We start from the raw sequence: 13,992 nt of genomic DNA on the forward strand, positions 1-13,992 counted from the left end.
GTTTTAAGAATTAAAGGAAAGAAGAAAGGGAGATGGGGAGGAAAGAATATAAGGAGAGGGCGGGAGCAGATGGAAGAAAAAAGGGAAGGAGGGAGGGAGGGAAAGAGGGAGGGAGGGAGGGAGGGAGGGAGGAAGGGAGAAAGGGAGGGAGGAAAAGAGGGAGGGAGGGATAGATGGTTCTGAAAAGACAGGCGGCTCTATGACATGGACAACAGAGGTGGGGTTGTTGGCCACAAGATTGCATGTTTTATGGATGTCCCCCCAAATGAATTCTAAGTCGGGGCTCCTATATCAGACAGAGAAGGAGAGCCTGAAGCTAAATTTGTGGAAATTATTTTATAGGAAAAACACTAAACTCAGTCCCATCCATAAAACCTTTTCCATTCCTTGCTGTATGAGGTTGAAACATGAATCCATCAACCACAGTTCTACATTGGTCCTGTAACCCCACGCTTTCCACTTGATGGTTAGGGTCAGTGGGAAGGTGGGGGCTCCCCACTTGATGGTGTAAAGGACAATGGAAAGGTGAGAGGCTCCTTCAGTGGGCTTCCAGCAAGTTCTCACTATTCTAAGACTCTTGACCCAAAAGGAATCTTCTAAAATAAAGCACATGATGGCACATGCCAATCACCTTGTATCTTACACTTAGGAAAATCTCATTGCTGAAGTTTCTGAAATTACATCTGGTAATTTCCCCCTCAACTTCTCACTTGGCCTGAGATAAAGACAAGAAATACAAATTTGTTCCAATATTTTGTCCAATACAGTCCAGGGTTGTGATAAATAAATGTCAAGGTGGGTTAGACGTCAAGGTGGGAGTTTGGAGCAAACTGAACCTAGCAGAAGACAGCTGAACCCAGTTGGGAGAGAAGACTTGGAGCAGAGCAGCAGCTTCCACACAGCTCCCACACTCTGCCTGTCCTGCCATGTAAAGATGGGGCTAGGAGGAAACTGGCCCAGTGGAGAAAGCTTAAAGTGATGTGGCCAGCTCTCACCTCTCCCAAGCCACCCTGCACACACTCCCTATTCTTGCCACCATCTCTGTATACTTGGGCTTTGCCATGAAGAGTACCTACTCAGTTACAGTGTTGTTTGCTTACCCTCATTTGTGTGGAGAGTCACAGGCAAAGACACCTCTGCTGGTGCGGCCATGTGCTTCCTGTGTTCCAGCCCCTGTGGCAGAAGTCTCTGCAAGCACACCTGACAGTCAGAAAGGAGTGAAAATAGCTCTCCTTGGAAATGGTCTTCACTGAGAATCATCACTCAGGGGTCTGCTCTCCAAAATGCCGGTGCACTCCGTGTCAGTAGTAGTGCTGTCCAAATGGGGAGTTGGCACTCAGCCCTGCCTGAGACCCACTGCTAACCTAAGAGGTCAGAAAGCTGAGCAAGAGTTACAGGGTATGGTCCTCTCTGTGGGAAGGCCAAGGACTGTTACAATAAATCTTTCAGCCAAAAGCCGCCCGAGCCCTACCTCCACGTGGGCAGTCTCCACCAGCCGCCTGAGTTCTGCCCACCACGTGGATGGACCAAATATTACAAAGACATACTAGGTACAAAGTTGCTTGGCCAATGACTAGGATTCTCATCTGTTAGCCCAGTCTTAATTATCATAAATCTATATATTTTATAAGACTTATCGGATGCCTTATTGGCATCCCTCCTTGCTGGTGGATCACATTGCGCCACTGGAGGAAGAGCAGAGGGGAAAGGGGAACACTTCCTGTTTCTCCTTGCTTAAATATGAGTCTCCTTGCTATGACACTTCTTGCGTGGATCACCACTTCTCTACTACATTTCCCAGAATCCTCTTTGACTCCTAGTCCCGTCTAACTTGCTGTCTCATTGGCCAAACAAGTACTTTATTCAGTAATCAATAAGATGAACACACACAGTACATTCCCCATCAAAGGACTGACTGGTGTCGGCAGGCACTGCACTCTGCAGGGGACCTCAGTCCTGGGAGCCAGAGAGTGAACACATGGACCTAGCATCCTTGATGGCAATGTTCTTCCAGAAGGAAAAATCCTCATGAAAAGAACAAACTGATAAACAAAAAGAAAAATCCCTGGCAACATGAGAAAAAGCATGAACTTCGGTGTTTCAAATACCCTACTCTGCAGAGCTAGAGAGAGAGCTCAGTAAAATGCCTGCTACTCAAGCATGAAGACCTAAGTTCAGATCTCCAGAGCCCATGTACAATTTGGGTGTCAGGTTCAATGAGAGACTTTGTCTCAAATAATAAGAAGGAGAATAATTAAGAAGGACACCTAATATTGACCTCTGGTCTAAATACATACACACACACACATACACACACCTCAACCCAGGACTGCCTGCAAGGTCCCCAGGGCCTCACTGAGACAAAGCTTCTCAGATAATTAGTTGCAGGTACCAACCTCTCTGTACCCCCTCCTCATGCCCACCTGCCTTATCTGCAGAGCCTGGCTTCCTCATGAGGCTTCATCTCGCACCTCCTTGACTGGAGCATAGCATTGCAGGAGGATAAGCAAGGCCTAGGACTTTTCTTGTCACTCTAATTCCTCATCAGACATGGTTCTGGAGGACCATGCCCCTTCATCCCATACATGTCACCCCCAATTTCCTACTCCATAGCCTTTCTGTGTTTGTTCTCACTGTCTCAGGTTGCTGGACAAGTGCCCACAAAAGAAGAACTCAGCTAAATCAGAAAGGTAGAACCTATTCTTCAGTTAGTGGTGGCAACTGACAGCACAGAGATGCACTTTTTTAATGTTAAAAATAATCATTACCATTTGTTACTAAATGGGGCCAAATTTAGGTAGAAAAGTGACATGTCATTCCCTGTTAGTGATAGCCCCAACACCATGCAAATTGGGCCTACACATCCCCTGAACTGTGAGGAACCATGAGACATTGCTTTCTCAGGTTTCTTAGGTGCACCCTGCTTTGGGGCAAAAACATGTTCAATTGCCTCCCCATGGCTCTTCCCTCCTCTGTGGCCCACTGCAAGGACCAAGGTAGGAAGACAACTTGATCAGAAGGAAGTATATTCCCAACACAAACACACAGCCATTCAAGACACAACACCCAGTTTAGGTTTAATTCGCCTTGCCATGGAATTTGCATAAAGTACCTTCCAGTTTGTAGGCACCAAGCTCACCCTTCCCTCTGAGGTCAAATCATTGCTCAAGGATACATCACCAAGAGTCAAGACTATCACTACTCGTGCTGTCACCAATAGCACACCACGGCTACCACATACTCTCCTCAGTTTTTACGGTGATGATGTCAAAATGGACAATTGACCCCAAGTCACAGTGAGGTGAGCCCAGTATATGTGAGGGGTATTATTAATGATCAATGAAGACATGCCTGCAACACCATGAGTCCTCACTGTGGGACTGCCCCAGAGGACAGTCAACCCAATAGGGTGTTTTCCAAGTAACAATACATGGGCCATAATAGTCACAGTGAAGACAAGGACTCATGAGCACCCTTGCTTCCTGCCTGGGTAAGGCCAAAGTCCCCAGAAAAACTCTGAAGAGATTACAGTGCAGTGTCCAGAGACAGTGTGAGGAAGAAAGATGGACAACTCCCTATCCCTGTTCCAAGTCATGAGAAGTTCTTCCAAGGACCTGTGCAGAGTGTATTCCTCATGATGATTGAGTTAACTGAGATACCATGGGGGGGAACAGGGAAAGACCACCTCTGATCCTATAGATTAAAGAGACAAATACTGAGAATCAGCATGGAATGGCACTTGAGATCAATGTGAATCCATGTGGCTTGTTGGGGGTGGGGGTACACAGAGGAAGAGTCCCTTCTAGTTCACTATAAAGTCCTAGGTCAAGACTGAACTACAGTTCTCCCTTGAAAAACTTGAACTAGAGTAATGGGAGGGAAATGTGGGCAAATGAAGGCGCTGCACTACTCTTGTTGCCTGGACTGAGAATTCTGGACACTGCACAGTGAAGATAAAGTCCTGGACACTGGGATCAGCCCACTTAGGGCACTCCAGTCATCTCCCGGAAATGGTCTTGTTTTTCTTGGTGATTCATAAAAAGCAGAGGGTTTAATGGGTCCACAGTTATTGTGTGCATACTGATACCTGAACAATTGCAGCAATTGGGCACACTGCTCCCTGAAACTCCCTGCCTTGAATCTATCACTGAGTTGTGCATCCACGATGATAGAAATTTGGGCAACCTTTGACTTACACTGTGTCACCTCGAGAGCAAAGGACACAACCCAAGGAAATGTTCACCTACATGCCACTATTGATGCAGAGATTATTGGCACTTGGACACCTAGAGCTTCTATTTCACCCCGAGGATATTGAGCCTCCATGGAAGCACCTGGTTGTCTGCAGACAGGTGTCAGAACACCTGGGCACACCTGGCACATTTAGACCCTGACTATGTTGTGAAATGGGGTTGTCATGGGGGTACCTCTATGGCTTTATTTTTTTTTGAGTCTGAGAAGAATTATATTTTTGGATTAGGCAAAAGGAATATGTTATGTCATGTACTTTAATTTTTTTTTTTCTTTTCAGTAAACAGACATTGTATAATGCTTTATTCTGGGAAAAAAAAAAGACCCATGTCTTCCCGCGTGGTTTCCAGATCTTTTTTTTAATTTTATTATCTAATATCATTTTATTAATGTCTATTCATTACATAAAACAATAGGTTTTGTTATCACATTTTCCCATTATACGCTCTCTTGTTCACTGTATGCCATGCCACTTCTACCTTAGTTAGAGTTTCTATTGCTATGAAGAGACACCATGACCTTTAGGAAAGCATTAGATGGCTTACATTTCAGAGGTTCAGTTCATCATCATCATGACGGGACATGGCAGCATGCAGGCAGACATGGTGCTGGAGAAGGAGCTGAGTTCTACATCTTGTGCAGGCAATAGAAGGTGAACTGTCTCACTAAGCACCTCCATGGCTTTATTATTGCGGGGTTCACTCAGCCAAACCGTGGCATGAAACTAAGCTCAAGGGTGCTGCATATGGTTAATAATCATAGACACCTGACTCTTGCTGGGAGCATGCTGTCACTACCAGGGGCGGGGCATGAGGGAGACTTTGTGTGCTAAATGCCTCAGTGCAACCTTTTCACAGGGTCGAGATACCGTGGCAGCCTACAACAGGCCACACATATACCCAAGTTTTACTTTCCAATATAAAAATATGTTTTAAGTGAGCTACATTTTTTCCTTGCTGTGTTTCCTTGAGTCACATTTTGTCAAATGCAATCATGCGCCTGTTGGCCTTTACTGAAATCCCAAAAGGAACATAATTATTCTTTGAATTGCCTCACAACTACCAAGAATAAATGCACTCTAATATTTAAAGAAAGCCACAGGCCACAGCATTTTAAATGCCTCTGTCCAGTTGTCCACACACAAATCCCCAATTTGTGTTCAAAACCTCTCTATTGCTGTTTACCTTTTTTAAAACATAATGGAGGATGTTGCTTCTTACATCACTGACCATAGTGACCCTAAAAACTGTGGGGGATGCCCTTTCCCTGCCCAGACATCCTGAGATGAGGAGCTACTTCTGACAGCCAGTTAGACAGGGACTGTGCCAGTGCTAAACACCCCAATTATGTACAAGCAGTACTAAAGAAGTTGGGTTTCCAGACAGCAAAGTGCTCCTTTGCATAAACAGTGTCTTTCTTTCTCCTCCCCCAAAAGAAAGTATATTGTGAGTTATACAGCAGAAGGAAAACCAATCCATACCCCTTCTGTCTGGGGGACTTGGGGGAGACGCAACTCTCTGCTCCCTGGCACAGGCAACAGACCAAGCTCTCTCTAAGGTCACTTGATTTCTGGGATGATTCTAGTATTATTCAGTGGGAACCCCAGGTACTCAGGCCCTGAGGCCCTCTGCCAAAGCTTCCCAGGATACCCTAGACAGCAGCTCCCAGCACTCAATGGAAGCTGAACTCCAGTTGACTCAGACCTCTGAGCGAGTCTACAGGAAGGTGAGCCAAGATGGGCCTCCATGCTCTTTCTCCCGTAAACACAGCAAGGTGCACTAAACCCACTGATAATTCATTTAAAATCACATACAGGGGCAGATGACTATCACCCTAAAGATGATATGTGGAGACTGAGACAAGGGGAGAAAACACAGGAAAAGTCTATAGGGACAATACAAGTAAAGACACAAAACACAGTCTTAAGAAATTCCTGGGCCAATTCTCACTGAAAGTACATTTAAGATTCACTGGAATTAAAAAAAAATCACCATGTGATATTATTTTAATTCCCTTTGAAATTGGTGCATTGTGACAAAATAATAGCAACTAAATTATGTCTCTGCGTTGATATAACTAAAATGTGCATTTAACATAGAATAAGAGTAGTTAATATGTTTGTGTTTATAAAGTCCTTGCAAAATTCGAGTGTCACGTGACCAGGAGAAAACAATTCCAGCTAATTCCAATATGAATTATAATGACAGTTCTCAGCAAGCAGCATAGATTCGGATGGTGCAAGGTACAGTGGGCACAATTAACAGGTAACAATGGAGAGGAGATCTACCTGCAAGGGCCTAGCACAGGGCCCAGTAATTAGCGATCACTCCAATTATTTTTAAAGTAATTACCCAGATACAAGTTTCAGTAACAGCTCAGTTCTTAACTAAACACAAAAATGCAAAGAGCATCCAAAAAGCAGGTTTCTGTGTTGCAAAATGTACATCATATGTATTCTGTACTATAGATTCTATACTACATTCTAATGCAGTGTTACATTGTTCACCCAAAATCAGATATTAAAAAAGGGAAACCAGAAGGGCTATGGTGAAAGTTTACTTGGTAAAATGCTTCCCATACAATCTTGAGAACCTGAGTCTCATGCTCAGAACCCAACACCGAGAAGGCGAAGACATGTACATCTCTAAAATGTGATGGCCAACTAGCCTGACCTAATCCGCACAATTTCTGGTCAATGGAAGCCCCTGTCCCCAAAACCAAAGTGAACAGTGCATGGGGAATGACACTCAAGGCTGACCTCTGGCCTACACACACACACACACACACACACACACACACACACACACACACACACACACACCAATTAAAGAGTGAATGTGACAGGACACATATAAAGAATGAATTATATCACTGATGTAGAAATTGGGGTGAAGTGAACCTTACTTTGGTTACTCATGAACATGGGCTGTTCACCCCAGTCTCAAGCACTTTCCTTATACCTCTGCTTGGCTTGGCATGCACAGGCAGTCTCCGTTTTAAAGAAACTACAGCATGCCATTACATTGAGAAGCAAAAGTTGGCATTGAGGTAGACTGGAGATATCCATCAGTTAGCAATCCTTCATCCATCTGGTTCTTCCCTTGGGTAGAAGCTAATTACATGCCTTTCAAAAGCTCAAAGATTGAAGAAATGGACCAAAAAGTGAGTTACAAGAGTCTATACTCCATGGAAAGTATCGGTAATGAAATTTGCTTTTCATAAAAACATGACAAATTGGCCTCCTTTTCAAACATTATTACTCAAATATGATGGATCAGCTAAAGAATGTGCTGGTAAACCAGGTATGAATTTTATTTTATAGGGTACCCTTTCACTTTCATCCATTCTCATTGTTCTGCTTTTAATATTTCATCCATCGTTTCCTAGTCTCCTGCCCCTCTTAAACACCAATATTTAGAAACCTTATAACCATCCCAGTGGGAGGCTGAGACAGGAATATTGTCATGAACTTGACGCCAGCCTATGCCAAGCAATGAGTTCCAAGCCAGCTTAGGTTACAGTGTCAGACTCTGACAGAGAGGAGAGGAGAAGAGAGAGGAGAGGAGAGGAGAGGAGAGGAGAGGAGAGGAGAGGGGAGGGGAGGGGAAGGGGAGGGAGGGGAGGGGAGAGGAGAGGGGGAGGAGAAAAGGAGAGAGAGGAGAGAGAGAGAGAAAGGAGAGAGAGAGGAGAGAGAGAGGGGAGAGAGAGAGGAGAGAGAGAGAGAGAGAAAGAGAGAGAGAGAGAGAGAGAGAGAGATCTTTTTCTTGGAGGGGGCTGGGTTTCCTTGAACATGAACCACCTGTTGTTTGTGATGTCAGATGCTACTATGTCAGGCTCTGGCTTTGGCTCATAGGCTACATTTTCAGGATGTCACCCAATAGCTAAAGGCCCTGAGGATGGCTCTCAAGTGTTGTGAGAGCTGCTCCCATAGGCTAAAACACTTGCCTATGGCACCAAGTGTAAGTGGTATATGTTTAACCAAGATCAGAGTAGGTTAGAGGAAGTTAAACAAAACAAATCTTATTCTTCAATCAGAAAAATGAACCTGGGGGTTAAATATAAACAGGGAGACACAGAAGTTAGACTGGCAATAAAAGGTAGTTTCAAACTGCAGAATGTTAATAACAACAGCAATAAAAAAAAATCACGTTAACACTCCTGTAGGGTGGGCATGAAATCTCAGCCAGAAAAGGCCTTTGGTGCTTAGACTAACAACCTGAGTTCCATCCCAAGATCCACAGGATAGAAGAAAGCAAATTTCTGCAAGCTGTCCTCTGACCTCTACATGCGCCCCGATCATGGCACAGGTCTGCCACACACTTCCATCCCCCTGCCCCATCCACCTATTTTGAAACTGAGAAAGTCCCCACACAGGAAGATGGTGTTTCTTATAGGGTATCCCTGCTGGTAATCCTCCAGTCGGTACACATGTTCATTCAGTCTAAAACATTGCTTTTTCAAGCATTAGTCATTGGCACAGGGAGCTTGGGATTGGTCCCAAGTTTTGCGCATTTTATTTCTTCTAAGCTCATGAAAAAGGCATCCTTACTGCAGTGTTATCCACCCATGCTGGCACTCCAAAGGAATTTTACCTGGCAGTTTACTGAAGCCATACCATAAACCCTCAGTACTTCAATAGCACTCACATGCAGTGGAAGCAATCTTATTCACTCTGGCACACTGTTCTGTTTTCTCTCAGGCTGAGAAACACAACCACAGAAACACGGTGAACAAAAGAGAATTAAGAGGAACCCTGTCCTCAGTGATACCAGCACCAACCGGTTTACATCAAGCAAGATCCTACCCACACAGCACACACATCCTGCTTTTCCTGGTTGGAAAAGATTAAAGAACTGGAAATGTGCAGACATACCCTCCTGACTCAACAGGGTCCTGATTTAATGTAATAAATAAAAATTTCAATGCAAGAATAAAAGTTAAAGCTTACAGTTTTATACAACTCACTCCAAACTAAAAGTTAAGAAAGAATTCCCATAGCTGATCAAAGCAGAAGCAGGTGCCCAGAGCTAAACACTGAGCCATACTCCTGGAATCCAGTTGTAGAGAGTGGGGAGAGATGAGCAAAGGAGCCAAGACCGTGCTGGAGAAACCAGCATAAACAGATGACCTGACCTTGTGAGAGCACAGAGACCCTAATTGTAAAGCTTGGGAACCAGCATTAGGACCGAACCAAGCCCCCTGAATGTGGGTGGCAGCTAGGAGGCCTAGGCAGTCTATGGGATCTCTAACAGTGGAGCCAGTGTTTATCCCTAGTGCATAAATGGACTTTGGGAGCCCATTCCCTATGGAGGGATACTATTGCAGCCTAGGCCCTCCCCCAAATGATGTGGCAGACTTTGATGATCCCCTGTGGAAGGCCTCACTATCCTTGGGGAGTGGGTGGGGCGTGGGTTGAGGGGGTCAGTGGGGCCATGGGAGAATGGGAGGGTAAGGGAATGGGAAATGTAGTAAAGAGAAGTCTTGTGATCCAGGCAGGAAGTGACATAGCAGACAAACTCAGAATATAAGCAGGGACAAGCAAGAAATCACTCTCTTCCTCCTCCTCCTCCTCCTCCTCCTCCTCCTCCTCCTCCTCCTCCTCCTCTCGTCTCAGTGGAGCCACAATGTGATCCCAGCAAGAAAAGATGCCTGCCACCAGTGTCCCGGATAAGTCTTTATAAAATATACAGATTAATGTTTATGGTTGATAGTTAAGACTGAGCTAGCAAGTAAGAAATCCTAGTCATTGGCCAGCAGCATTGTACATAAAATCTCTGTTTGTTATTTTGGGTGCCCATGTGGCAGCGTGGCTCAGGCAGCTTGGTGGAAAGATTTATCCTTACACTCTTCAGAATCCATGGTGGGATTAAAATGTTACTTATTGTTTTCAAATTACCCCCACCAGATCAAAAGTTCTGCACCTCTCCCTTGATGTTTTCATCTATGATAAACTTTTGGGCATCTGGTAAACATAGTATATGTTCTTGTATCCAGAAAAGCTTACATGTCTGAGGTAAAATGTACATTTAAGAGGTAAAGTATACAGTAACATTATGTAAACCCGACGGATGTGGCTTAACTAAAGGGCTGCTTCAATGGAGTCTGCTGAGAGCAAGGAACGATGCCTCGCTCTCCCACATCTGAGATGGCCAAGGGCCCCAGTTGACATTTCTCTTGGGTCAGTGCCTCCCTGCATGGACTGTAGAGAGGTGTGAGATTTTTCCACCTGCAGCATGCCTCCTAGCCTGAAACCCATCTAGCAACTGCCACTGAACATTCCCAAGGTCTTCTCCAGCCCAGCAAACAGCTTCATCCTGGGCAAGTGTGGACAGAATCCTACAGTCCTGTCACCACAGTTATCCAGGTTATCGGTCAAAGCCCAGCCTCTGGGTCTGTTACGATAAATCTTTCTGTCACCCACTTGAGTTCTGCCAGCCACGTGGATGGACAAAATAATACATAGAGACTTATATTATGTACAAATGCTGCTTGGCCAATGGCTAGGATTTCTCATCTGCTGGCTCCGTCTTAATTGTCATAAATCTATATATTTTATAAGACTTACCTTATAGAGGATGCCTTCCACTGGTGCCCTTTCTTGCAGGTGGATCACATGGCGACTCTGGAGGAAGCGAGAAGGGGGCCCACTTCCTTCTTCCCTTGTTTATGTATTAGTCTCCTTGCTATGTCATTTCCTGCCTGGATCATCACTTCTCTACTACATTTCCCAGAATCCTCCTTGACTCCTAGTCCTGCCTAACTTGCTGCCTCATTGGCCAAACAGTACTTTATTCAACAATCAATAAACTGAACACACACAGAAGTACTTTCCCCACCACGTGTCCTATGCTGTTATCCTCATCAGCTAAGCAACACTCCCGGACCCCTGGAAGGCCTCTCTCGTACTCCTACTGTGGCCCCAGAAACTGAAGCAGGAAGCATCTCTCTGCAGGCTGCTCCTCCATCGGCACCCAGTTTCCCTTCAGCAGAACAAGCCTTCCTCAGTCAATATCTGAAACAACATGGGCCCCGGTTCCAGCTTATTCTCCCTCTAAGGAGGTCCAGAACATAGAATGGACTCACTTTGATGCATGTGCACATGTGCATTTGGGTTCACACACATATGTGTCCATGCACGTGTGAAGACCAGAGGACATGCTTGCTGGCTTTCCTCAGGTACCGTCTACCTTGTTTTTTGGGACAATGTCTCTCACCAGACCCGGTACTTCCTGATTTGACCAGGGAGCCTCTTGTCTCTGCCTCTGCATTTGGAATTTCAAACCTGCAACCCCCCCCCCACCAGCTTTGTTCACAGAGGCTCTAGGGACTAAAGTGGAGTCTTTCTGGGTCCAAGGCAAGCACTTTAATGACTGAGCTGTTTCCAGGTCCAAACAGATGACTTTTCATGAAGTTTTCTCAATGTGTTCAATATTTGTGACCACACGGCATCTAATACCTCACTCTAGAAGACAATGCTACCCTCCCACGAGTAACAGGTCCACAGTGGTGAGCATTCACTGATCAAAGGCCTGGCTCTCCTGGCCATTACCCTGCTACCCTCCTTGTAACACATAAGTCACCCCTACACTGCTCTCAGGCCAGATTCCCACCTGGGCCCCCTCCTCCAGGGGCAGCAACCCATCCCAGAAGGCAGACTATTAAGAAACCCACTGCTCCTTCTCTGCTTTCTCCACAGATCTCCTCCATCTTTGGCTCCCTCCCTCTGCCTGCCTCCCTAAAATCCAATGCCTCTTATCTCACCTTCCCCAAAGACTAAGCATTCTTACCCAGAGCCCTCACTCCTTACCCAGAGTCCTCCTCACTCCTAGCAGGTGATCCCATTTCCTCCAGGCCCCAATTCATTGCTCTGGAGAACAGCAAACATCCAAAAGTACAGCAATACCTCACAGGCAGTGACCCACCTACCTCAGGTGCCTCAGGCAGGGTTAGAAGACTGCCCTGGCCTGTGAAGGTGACAGAGGAGTGGTCTCCAGACACAGGACACCCCAGGAGGTAGCACTCTCTGCAAAGTCCAATCTTCTTATTGCCACAGTGCACTATCTACAAGTGCTCCTACTGCCACACATGTGTGACATACCAGGCTGTCTAAGAAACCTTCTTCATGGTCCAGGAGGTCGTGCCACTCAACCTGATTCTTTCACAGTAGGAAATGCCAGGGCCTTTCTTACTCAGGCATGCTTGTGGACAGCCCAGGAGGGCCAACATCAGACACATCTCTAAACTGTTCTAGCCACAAGCACTCCTCTCTATAGTGTATTTCTTCTTGTGTAGGGACCCTTGGCCTGACTCACCACAGGGTTCAGTAATGATCTGACTGTCATCCTATGCCTCAAGACATTTAGAACATCTTCTAAACTTCATCTCAGACTGTGGATAATTTATATTAAGCACCATCCCCAGAAATACCTACTACAAAGACAAAGCCAATCGAACTAAGTAAAACCCCACATCATATGCTAGAGAAAGATGGCAGATCTCTGTTGTAGAATATTAGTTAAAGATGTGTTACATTTTTTATGCTGTGAAATTATCTGTTTAATGATGCAAACATATGTTGTGTTTATTTAACTCTGTAAAGCTTGTCTAACTTGGCCTGTCTAAAACACCTCATTGGTTTAATAAAGAGCCGAATGGCCAAAAGCTAGGCAGGAAAGGGACAGGTAAGGCTTCCAGGCAAAGGGTACAAATAGGAAAAGGGAGAAGAAAGGAGGAAAAAGAAAGGAAGGAGAAGAGGGCTCCAGGGGCCAGCCAGCCAGCTACACAGCCAGCCACAGAGTAAGAAGTAAAGAAAGGTATATAGAAAGGTAAAAGCCCAAAGGCAAAAGGTAGATGGGTAATTTAAGTTAAGAAAAGCTGACTAGAAATAAGCCAAGCTAAGCCTGGGCATTCATCAGAAAGAGTAAATCTCCGCATGATTGTTTGGGAACTGAGTGGTGGGTCCCCCAAAGAGTAAAAGCAAAAACCAACCAGCTACAGGTCTCTTTGGAAGCACCAACACCACAAACACAAGGAAACACAGGGGTGGCTTTTAGAGGTTGCTAATGCCAGGGCACAAACCGTTTCCATGAGTGGAGCCCAAAGCTGTGGATGAGTGTGATGGCATTGGAGAGTGCCCATGAGGGCAGAGACCTGTGGACATTCCTCCCATCTCATCAGCTGAGAGGTTAGGGTTAGAGTTCTGTCATTTGAGACAGCACCAAGGATGTCCCTCTGTTAGTCACACAAATAAGCCAGTTCAGTCTGAAGAAATCTCCAAACTGGTTTCTCAAAACCTTCTAATTGAAAGTCATTGGTTGAGCAAGGCACATCAGCACACACCTGTTAACTCCAGCTATTTAAAATGCAGAGATGAAAGGGTCAGGTGAGCCTAAGAGTCCCAGCCAGACATGACAGCACAGTGAGACCCTTCACTACCATCATCAAATAATAATAATAATAATAATAATAATAATAATAATAATAATAATAATTTTAAAACTTGTTAAGACATTAAGATGGGAAGAGAGCTGGTAGTGTCCACAGTTGCAAGTAGGCACTGGGTTTCTTTCTGCGAATGTGCTCAGTGCCGATGAATGTCTCTCTGTTTTACTGCTCACTTGATGTGAATTTCATCTAAACATGAAAGAAAAGAAAAAAACACAACAAAGAAAACAGATAACAACAAAAGCTGCTTCCACTTCTGGTCCTTGAGTCAGAGACCTCCATCTCCAGCCTCTCCAT

At 45.1% G+C, this 13,992-nt stretch overlaps 1 long non-coding RNA gene across 19 annotated transcripts in view; it reads right to left on the reverse strand.

The window, feature by feature from the left end:
* LOC103162993 overlaps positions 1-10,878 on the reverse strand; it is a 128,619-nt gene extending 117,741 nt beyond the window's left edge. For 17 of the 19 annotated variants that reach the window (XR_004768396.1, XR_004768400.1, XR_004768397.1 and 14 more), the window contains exon 1: positions 10,817-10,878. This is a non-coding gene — a long non-coding RNA (uncharacterized LOC103162993). Of the gene's footprint in view, positions 1-1,100; positions 1,201-10,816 lie in introns of all 19 variants that reach the window. The other 2 variants (XR_003482994.2, XR_003482996.2) reach the window with 2 other exon arrangements.
* Between the last annotated feature and the right edge of the window lie 3,114 nt (positions 10,879-13,992).

The sequence above is a fragment of the Cricetulus griseus genome, chromosome 2, assembly GCF_003668045.3.
Source record: "Cricetulus griseus strain 17A/GY chromosome 2, alternate assembly CriGri-PICRH-1.0, whole genome shotgun sequence".
NCBI lineage: Eukaryota > Metazoa > Chordata > Mammalia > Rodentia > Cricetidae > Cricetulus > Cricetulus griseus.